The sequence below is a fragment of the Peromyscus eremicus genome, chromosome 8a, assembly GCF_949786415.1.
Source record: "Peromyscus eremicus chromosome 8a, PerEre_H2_v1, whole genome shotgun sequence".
Classification (NCBI taxonomy): Eukaryota; Metazoa; Chordata; class Mammalia; order Rodentia; family Cricetidae; genus Peromyscus; species Peromyscus eremicus.
In genome coordinates, this window is record NC_081423.1 from 8,634,264 (window position 1) to 8,645,593 (window position 11,330).

The following is an 11,330-nucleotide window of genomic DNA, read 5'->3' on the forward strand; positions in this document are numbered from 1 at the left end:
TATCCCCATGTGATTGGCTGATTGTGTCAAATGTTGGTGAGTGATAATGGGGTGTGTGTGTGTGTGTGTGTGTGTGTGTGTGTGTGTATACAGACAATCTTGATTGTTAACTTAAATGGATTTAAACTCACTTAGGAGATGAACCCTTGTTTGTGTCTCTGTGAGTATGTCCAGAGATGTCAGCTGAGGCAAGAGGATCTACCCTAAATCTGAGTGACACCATTTGAGGACAACACAATTGAGGACACACTGGGGTCCTGCACTGAATAAAAAGGAGAAAGCAAGCTAAGCATCAGTATTCTTCTTTTTATTTCCAGAACACAGATACAGTGTGATCAGCCACACCATGTTGCGCCACCGTGCCTTTGCTGTCAGGATGGACCACATCCTGGGAGCCAGAACAAATCCTTCCTTCAGTGGCTTTTGCCAGGTGTTTTGTTACAACAACAAGAAAAGTAATGTATGTAAAAGTGTGTGTGTGTGTGTGTGTGTGTGTGTGTGCATGTGCATGCATATACATATATATTAGCAATTGAAATTTCATCCATTCTTTTCTTGCCACTGTTTTGAGTGGTACATGAATTAGATTAACTTTCCCGATTATATAGAGAAATTTAGCTTAATGACCTACAATTACTTTAATGGCTTTGAAATTCATAAGGTAAGAAGATAACCCATTTCTTCCATTGAGCCTTAAGTATAAAATGCCTCTGATTGACTGTCATGCAAACTCAATTTTATTGCTATCTGAATTATTCAGAATCAATATCCGACATTAGCCAGTACAGGGAAGTGCAGATATAAGGCAGCATTGGGAAATAGCCCCACTCTGTATCAAGTAATTATGCTTTGTGTGGGGATAACGAGCTGCTTGCTGTGTGTCACTGCTTCAGACACAGTGAGAATTAACAACTTTATCAACCCTTGATATTATATAATAAAAGTTGTCCCTTGATAAAGACAACAAATTGCAAGGTTTTGAAACGTGTTCCCTCAGCCCCACCACTAAGAGCTGGGCTCAAAGACCCTGACCTCTTTTGTAAGAAGAAACAAAGGATAGGACATGAGCCATTTACATGGGAGAGAAATGGACTCTAGTCATGTTTTAGGTTATTTGATGGGTAAACTGCAACCTCATATTTCCTCCTAGCTGGAAATTGCTGAAAGGCATAAACAGGCCATGCAGCCACCTGCAGAAGCTCTCCCGCGGCTGATGAGTGACTGTCAGAGGGCACTGCTTTTAGTCATTTTCCAAAAAGTATAATGAAAGGCCAAGAATGCAGTCATCACGGGCAACAAGAAATCATCAGGATACGTGTTGATGTTGGCTGTGTGACTGTCTCTATGCTGAAGTCCTGACTGCATTAGATAGTTTACATCTGTGAACCAGAAAGGAGAGGAACTGTCATGACTTCCTCTTAATTTTCCAGAAAAGGCCATCAAAAGGTTTTTTTTTTTTTTCTTCCCTCCAGAACTGCATGTGCAAGCAATAGAGCTGAGATTCCAAAATGGAATGTGTGGTTTCAAATACGGATCAGGAATATGCTATCAGTGTGGTGGCATTCCTGTGACACAGAAAGCACGAGGGAGACACAGAGTCAAATGCCCTGGGGAGTGGCTGTCTGGAAACAAAAAATGGTACGGGTCATGACCGATAAGGTACTCCATGCATGTCCTCACAGCCATCAGCCTACTGGGTAAGCACACCAGGGTGTCTAGACGCAGACACATTCTTCATTCCTAATGTAAGGGAAGAGACACAGAATACCCCACCCCAAATCCATACTGAAACTCTGGATGGCAGAACTCAGCTCACACATATCCCCCAAGAGCTGTTTCCACTGTTTCCCTCATTAAAGTCTTGGCTCAGGCTAATAAATCAGTGTACAATTTGTGTATAATCTAATTTTTGCCTTGTGCTTCATCTAGTATAGGTGGAAGCAAGGGAAAAATGAACAACAAAAAAGCAACAACTGTAAAATGAAGACTAATGAGAACTCAGATCCTTAAGAAAATATCTTTTAGCTGTTTTCTAGAGTCCTGTAGAGGTAAACAGTCTGCACTTTGGGGGGTCATAATTACAGAAAAATAAGTATGATCTGTTGTTTCTATGGAACTATGAGTTAGGTAGGTGGTAGGTAGGTCATACATACTTACACACACACACATGTATGAAAACAATAGGTTGGTAGATACGTGAATGTTTACATGCATATGTAAGTAGATATAGGCAGAATCATTGGTGTGTACACATATATGCATACTTATATAGGTAGGTAGGCAGGTAGGGAGATGATAGATAGGTAAATAGGTAATACATAGATAGATAGATAGATAGATAGATAGATAGATAGATAGATAGATAGATGATAAATAGATAGGTAGATGATAGAAGGATCAATAAACATATTGTAGATGGAAGGATGTATACTTATGCTATATTACACAAAGAAAGCCACATTTCCATATGCACACTTACTCAATCCAAATACCTAGAAGTCATGATGAGCTGTCATTGCACACAGCTATTTCTGTAGGTGACACACAAGCTGCACTACTGTAGGCGTTAATTGTGTCCTGGATGCATCCTTTCCTTCCCCTTAGCCATTTATAGCACAGCCAATAATAATTCCCAAGCCACCCCCAAATCATCCCACAGAGAAAACTCAGTGTTCCTTAAAACTAGCCAGATATATATTAGGTACCCTTGTAAGGAACACAACAATTACATAAGTTAATGGTATTCAATGATGTAGCTTTGAGAAAGAGGCAGCAACAGAAGAAAAAATGGAAGCGTATGCACAGGCCATCAATTCCAGCAGCAAATGTGTTCTCTGAGCATGCACGTGTGTTTGGAAGTAAGTGTTAACTGAGGCAGTAGAATGTTACAAAGAAGGTGCTCGTGTACATTAGAGGCGTCTCTTCCTTCTTGTCTTCTTCTGAGCACACCTAAACAGTGTGCTTAGATTTCAGTTCACCAGCCTAAGAGTGGGAAGGCTGGGACTGCGGAGATGGAGCAATAAATATTTCAGAGCACTTGCTCCTCTCCCGAACATTCAGAGCTCAGTTCCCAGCACCCACATTAGGTAACCCACAACCACTTATAATGCCAGCTCCAAGGGATCCAAGGCTCACTTTTGTCCTTCACAGGCATCTTCATTCATGTGCAAAGACATACCACACACACACACACACACACACACACACACACACACACACACACACACACATCAAGTATATCTTTAAAAAAAATAATCAGAAGTGCTAAGACAAGCTATGTTACAAAATGGGAAGATTTTTCTTTGCAAATACTGTTTGTTTTACTCAGTTACAGGTAGCAATTCGAAAAGTCGCATCTTAAAGCCCAAGAGGAGTATTACATAAAACCACAGCCATATCGAAGCTCAAAGATCTCCCGAGCTGGAAGGGGAGAAACACTGGTTTTGCTTCCAAGAAAAGCAAGTAAGAGGTCTGCTTTCACAACAGTGAAGACAGGAAACTCACTGCCCTCTCCTGGTCCTGGGTGACAAAGCCCCATTATAAGTAGCACCAAATAGCATAATTATGTAGGAGTTGACACCAAGCAAATCCTCACTCCTCTTTTTGCCTAGAGAGGGGGTTGATTTGCAATTCTGAAAGGAAAATGAAAGGGCCAGTGTTATTAGTTAATATAAAAATAGGTCTCCTGCCCCCCCAAGTGTTTCTCATCAGATACAGGGAAGAGTATCAAACTGAATTACCCAGGAGCATCCCTGATAAATCAAATGAGGGTTAGTGCTGGAAAAGGACAAAGCCTCAGAGAAGAACCGATGCTTGAAGAGAACACTCGGCCTTGGAAAATGACTTGAAATCAGTGAATTTTCAACCGTTTTCTTTCATTCACAGAAGAGAAACGTGTCTAGGCCAATGGATGCTGGCTGCAGCTGCGGAGCTGTTGACTGATTGAAACTCTTCACTCCTCGCTGTGAGGCTATCCCTGTCCACTGAGTCTACTCTAACAAAATGTTACAGTTCAGTGGATGGAGGGGGATCCTAAGGAACAGCAGACTTACTCTTCTCAGGTCTAGAGGCTGGGAAGTTCAATGTCAATGGGCTGCCTTATTCAGCTCATCAAGAGACCACTTCCCAGGGCGCAGAGATGGCTCAGAGGTAAGAAGAGTCTTGCAGAAGAGCAGTTCCATCTACAGCACACACTTCAGTTGTGGCTCATAACCACCAGTGACTCCAGCTCCAGGGGATCTGACACCACCTTTTGGCCTCTGTGGGCACCTGTACATTGTGCACATACCCACACAGACACACACATACACACGTAAGAAAAGAAATTTTTTTATTTTAAGAGACAAGTTCCTACTTTACAACTTGTTGAGTCCTCACTTGGAGGGAGACACAAGGAAGATCTCTCAGCTTGTACATTGGCACTGTCCCCACCCCAGACCCCTCAGCACTATGTCTTCCCACTTCTCAGAGGCTGAACCTGCTAATATCATCACAGTGGGAATGAAGATGTCAACAAACACATATTAGTGGGCAGTGCATGCATATGCAGAGCAAACCAGAGCCAAAAGCCACATCTCTGAAACTGCTAAGTCCTATTTAGTCCTCTTCTCAGAGAATAGCTAAGTGTGGATTCCCAGCTCCCTGTTCTCCACATAGATCGTGTCTGATGGATGTTCAGTGCTTCTCCAGAGAGAAGTGCTGGGGATGATTGTGACAGACACCAAGAGCAAAGGCCTGAAGTACTTGTTTATCAAGTCCAGGTGTCTACAAACAACCCTACACATGCCTAAATGATGCCCCAGAAGAATGCTGTATGTCATCCTTTGCCATGATAGTTTCTCCTAAAAGTATCAATCTGCATATAATAAAGAGTTAATCCCAGCACTCGGGAGTCAGAACCAGGCGGATCTCTGTGAGTTCGAGGCCAGCCTGGTCTACAGAGTGAGATCTAGGAAAGGCGTAAAGCTACACAGAGAAACCCTGTCTCAAAAAATAAAAAACAAAATAAAAAAACAAACAAAAAAAGAGTACAGTACGAAAAGAAATGGCACGTATGACATTCGCTGGCTGCCTTCCACTTACCCAGAGGAAGCCGTTTACCATTTTACATGTAAGACCTTTCAGACATGCAATGCATACATTGGGTATAGTGGGACATGCATGTAGTTCCAGCATTCAGGAAGCTGAAACAAGAGGGCTACCAACTTTGAGACTAGCCTGGGCTTCTTAACAAAACCACATATCAACTTTTTAGGAAAACAAAATGGTATGCTTTTATGCGACTTTTCCTGGAAAACATAAACTCATGAGTTTATTGGCGTTACTGAAAAGAAAATAGAGGTTAAGTTTCTTACAGGAGTATAAGAGACCCAAAGACAGCTGTATCACTGAGAAGCCACCTCAGCATGAGGGAAGACTCACAAAAGCTATATTCCTGGTGCTTCTACACAAGTTGCACACAGTTCTACCAAAGAGCATCTCTTCTTCCCAGTGATCATCGGCTGCTTTATAACCTTGGAAAGAGGCCTCCTGGATAGTGTGACTTTCTGAGCTTCCTGAGCCTCTAGGTTTCTGGGGATTTATCGGCCCTCCTCTTTTTTCCTCCATCTTCTCCTTGCCTCACTGCAGGATGGAATATTACAACTCTGAGGAAATACCTATACAGCATACACATAAAGTGATGATTAAAACTTATAACTTTTTACTCAAATATTTACTTATATAAAATATTCTGGCCTTTTTTATATTAATATTATATTAATGATGCTACCTTTAACTCTTTATCATTTTTCTATTGTTGCATGGTTCTCCATGTTATCAGCTGCCTATGTCCAAATGACACTTATAACCAGTGGGACACAGAGGGACCAAAGTCACTGTTCAGATGGAGAACAGGGAGGAAGTCTTATCTTCAAACCACACAGCACTGGGGGGGGGCCACAATTTAACTGTCATGTCCACCCATGCTCTACACACTGCACTACCCCACCTCCTTAAGTATTACTTGTTGCTATAGTTTTCATGGATATGAGCCCCCTATTGGTGACATTTTTAATAAAACAACATCTGTGGTGTGTGGCTAGGATGAGGAAACCTCTGTGTATAAAGTCTTTAATGTACAAGTGTAAGGAGCCTAGCTTAGATCCCCAGAATCTTTGTAAACTCTGGGCAGATAGGACAGTCCACCTACAATTTCAGACTCAGAGTTAAAGACAGGGCATCCCCAGAGCAAGCTGAGTAGCTAGACTAGTCAGTCATATAGGTGAGCTTTGGGTTGAATTGAGAGATCACGCCTCATATTAAGTGAATAAGTGACTAAGATAGGAAGTAGTCAGTTAAGAAAACTCCAGATGTTACCCTCAGACCTCCACAGGCATGTGTATAAGGATGCCTGTGTACAACCACAAACATGTACTCACATATGTGAACACACTCTTATACATGAACACCATACATAGAGACACATGCAAAAAAAATTTTTTCATTGGAATTTAAAACCAAGACAAGTAGATTTTGAGCACAATACCATCAACATAACCATGCAGAAGAATCTCTACAATTCCCTGGCATCTCTCAGACCCTGGCACTTGGCTCTGATGGGAGCCACTTAGGGGGTGACTAATCAAGTGTCAGCTACAGCCGATGTAGCACTCCTGAACTGCCTAAAAGCACAGCCTCTGTCATCTCCAAGCACAAACATTCACTCTACCCCACGGGTGGTCAGACCAAACCCAGATGTCAGCATGCCAAATCTACATGTGGATTTCTTACTGATGAATATTACAGCCAACGTCCCCATCTGGCCGCTGAGATAAATAATGTAGGAATGAAGATATGCCTACACAATTCATGCAGTATTGATGAACGGGGCCCTTAATTCAGACCACGTCTACAAATCATTTAATTATGGCTTGTGCAACTGTTAAAAGAGAAGCAGTAGTTTAGATATGTTGGGATGAATATGGGTTGAAGAGTTTCACATACACAAGGCAGAAATTCAAGGACTCTTTGATTGCTTTCAATGCAGCTGCAGATACTTGTCTGCATCACACAAACACAGTAGAGGACGCAGGAAACTACTGCTTAGGGGGAAATGAAAGAGAACTATAGTGGTGCCTCTGTGTGGGGGGGGGTGGGGGGGATGTGCGCACGTGTGTGTACAGGTGGTATGTGTACACATGTGTATACATCCAACTGGACATCAGAGGAGAACCTTCAATGTATTGTTCCTTGGGTGATTTCCACCTTTTTTTTATTAATTAAAATTGTGCCTTGACAATTTCACACATAACAGCGTGGCCACCCCCCAACCACCACTATACAAATCCTTCTTTACTACAAATATCTTCCTCATATTCACCTCTATTCTTTGTTTTTCTTGATCTTGTGAGCCATTGACCTTACCTGGGCCTTCTGTGCAACCATGGCTTTGGAGCTATTTGTTGGAGGCAGGTTGGCTCAGTAGTGGGAACACAAGAGAAGAAAATGACTCCCCCTCTCCAAGAATCTATCAATAGCCAATCATTCAGCTGTAAGGACTAGGGCCCCATCAGTTTTCCATGAGTTCTGAGACACAGTCTCTCACTGGTCAAGAACTTTCCCATTACACTAGGCTGGTTTAGTGAGCCGCAGCATTCAGCTCTGTCTCTCTAGCACTGGGGGTTACAACTATGAGCCATTTGCCTCACTTTTTCATGCTGATCTTAGAAATCCAACTTAGGTCCTCATAATTGTACAGTGAACACTTTACTGACTGAACAATCACTGCAGACTTTGTGACCTTCTTTGAAACCCTGTGATACGTATGTAAAGCAGGCATTAATATTTCCCCATTGCCTGCTGTTGGAAAAGGCTTAGAAACCTACTGATAGTGTGACAGAATCATATAAAGGTAGAGGGGGTGGGACTTGAAAAGACCTAATGGCTTCCCATTCTTCTACACACCTGTAGTGTGACTCCAATAGCGCCTTACTTCTTTAAGGGTTACTATCTGACCACCAACAGAAGTTATATCTCACTCATTAGGATAGTCTTAAGTGTCCTGCTATTTTTAGGGCCCTGCAGGATCTGACTTGTAGCTTTCTCAAAAGCTCTACCCAGTACATCTCCTCTCTCGTGATCCAATCCCTGTTCCTCACTAAGCCAAGCTCAGTCAAGCTTCAGCCCCTTCACTCCCATGTTCTTGTTGCCTGGAACAACCTTTCTTCAGTTATCCACGGCTGGATCCTCCTGAACCTCCTCTGCACTTCTGTCATCTTCTTAGAAAGACTTAATTGTTCAAAAGGAGAGCCTCTCTAAGCCTCACCACCAATTGCTCTTGCTTGAGGCATCACTACTGACTCCATTATCACTTAACAAAACCTAAAATTACACTTCTCAGATACTGACATCACATTTACCCCTCCTAATAAAATACAGAGTTAATAAGGACAAGAACATACTGGTGTTACTCTTTCCCAGAAATTTTTTTGGCTTTCCCAATACTTGGAAAGACCAAGAAGCAAACATTGCCTGTTCTTACAATATTGCGCTGTTACTTTGCACTGAGGACACAATGGAGGCAAATATGAAGGAGGCTCTGGAAAGAATTGAAGAGGTTGAGCTCTATCTGGAAAATGTCTGATGGACAAGAACTATGCTATGCACTAGCTCTAGAAGGAGGCAAAAAAAAAGTCTTCTTCATGTTTTTTTTGTGTGTGAATGTGCATGTGCATGTGCACACCCACAAAAAGCACCCATGAGAGCACACATGTGGCAGTAGGTACATGTGCATAGGTGCATGCATGAATATAGAGGTCAGAAGTCAAATTTGGCTGTCATTCTTTAAGCTTTCCATTTTGATTTTTGCAACAGAGCCTCTCATTATCCTAAATCTCACCAAGTGGGTTAGGAGGAGTGACCAGAAGACTCCAGGAGCCTACTTGCCTCTGCCTCCCTCTCAGTGGGATTACAGGTGTTTGCCACCACACCCAGCCTTCAGTGAATGTGGGTGCAGATCAAACTCAGATCTTCGTGCTTGGACAGTGAGCACTTTGCCATGTGCTATCACTCCAACCCCACATGTATCTTCTTGCACCTGCAACTCCAGCCCTTCTCAGTAGAAGGCTTTCCAGCTCTGGCCTCTGGGTGGATAATGAAGGCCAGAGCCCAGTGCTTCCTTCCGGGTCCGCAGCATTCATACTCTCACTCCACCAAGTCCATAGGAACAAGACATCATCCATAACCAGACGACACGACTGGGGCTTCGAATGCTTTATCACTTGTCAGCATTGAAGGCATTTGCTGAGCTGACAGAGAGTTGATCCAGTACTGGACACATGAAAACCGCTCTATTTCTGGTTTTTAAAATGCCTTAAGTAAAGTATCTCAGGCTTACTGGCTATCTTAATCCATATAATATAATATTATATATATTTATATATATATGTGTGTGTGTGTGTGTGTGTGTGTGTGTGTGTGTATGTGTGTTAAACCTCAGCTTCCAAGCTTCTGAGATCAGCATTTTTGAGTTTAACATAAAGCGTGCCCAAATGTATCATGCAGGTACACCTGCTGCTCTTGGAATTCTGATGTGCTGAGAGACAGACTGTTGGAAACACAGGTGAGCTTCAGGAAAACAGCCCAAACTAGTTATACACAAGAACAGAGGCTCACAGTTTATCTCTAGATGGAAAGAAAGGCTTTAAATTCAGTTAGATGTAAGTAGAAATTGGGATCTATTGCATACAAGCTTTGCACACACAGTGACTTTCCCTCCTTCAGCTAAAGTGACCACAACAGAACACCAGAAACTTGATGACTTAAGAAGCAAGCATAGGAAGTCCACAAGAGCCAAGTACTACAGAGTAAGGTCTGGTGATAGCTCTCTTTGCACTCATAGGTGGTGTCTCACTTTATCCTCCTATGGCAGAGAAAATCAAGCTCTCCTGTCTTTTCTTAAATGAACATCGATCCCATTTATAAAGGTTTTGTTCTCAGGATCCAATCACCACCCTCAGACTCCCACCTTTCAATTGTATTGCACTGGAATTTAGATTTGAACATGGAGATTTTGAGAGGACATAACCTTCCAGGAGATAACAGTGCAGTGCTTCTTGACTATATGCTATGACTTTTTCAATCCCAGGAAACAATACTGCCTCCTTGGCAAGCCTCATTGGGTACCAACTGAGACACAATTGGGTCTCATTCCATTGGTGGGCCAATCACCATGCTGTATATATGGTTAAGCCAGCCTAAGTTATGTGCAGATACCTGGCATCAGATGGTGGAGTGGACCCTGTCCAAGTAGCAGGGCTGCAAGAGCAGGAGCAAGTAGCAAGATTTTCTGGAATAGACTCCACCCCAAGAAGATAAAAAAAAAAAGAAAAAAAAAACAGTTGAAGATAAACAGGCTGCAGAGATGGACATGTCAGGATATCATTGGGTGGAAAATACTTAGGAATGCAATAGAAATGAAATAAAACACAAACTTTTGTGTTAAAATCCTATTTCCAGGACTAGGGAAGAGAGATTTCCCAGCACACCTAAGTCCTAGGCTCCATGTCCAACACCACATAAAGTAGGCACACACCTATAACGCCAGTGCTCCAGAAGCAAGAACAGGGATATAACCCCATGTTTGAGGCCTTCCTGGGCTACAATACCATGATGTAGATAAGCCAAACTTATATAGAGAGACCTTATATCAAACAACAGGAAAGGCATTTCCAACCTTACTGTTATAATATACATGTGTATGTGTTTGCATATTGACACATGTATTTTTACAAATGTAGCAAAAATGAAGGAAAAGGAGGAGGTTGGCGTGGAAAATGCCAACAACTCTGAAGGACTGGGTTTGGAAAATCAAAGAGGAGTTTACTATGAGTTTTTAAGCAAAGGAAAAAGAGACTCAAAGGCAAGAGTGTCTTGACTCATCTCCAATGACAGGAAGGAGATAATACCACAACCTCCACCCTGCAAATGGAAAACCAACCCACCTTTAGCCTCAAGTTTATTTCACTCTAAAAGCTCATGTTGTAATTAGGCAGAAAGTGATCACGCATGAAACTCTAACACCACCCACTTAGTTGCCAGGCCTGGAATGGGGACTACATTTCAGTATCAACCCCTCTCCCAGGAACAGAAGATCAGGAGACTGTAAGGCTGTAGTTGGAGGCAGAACTTTGGTCCCCAGGAACCGTCATTCCCTAGGAAACCCACAGTGTGCTGGTTAATGGTCTCATAAAGTATGCTATGTTCTTCCTCAAATTTCTGCAGTTGACAAGGATTTCAAATGGATTACCCCACATGATTCTTTTCCTTCCGATTCTCAGGCTAAAAGGAAG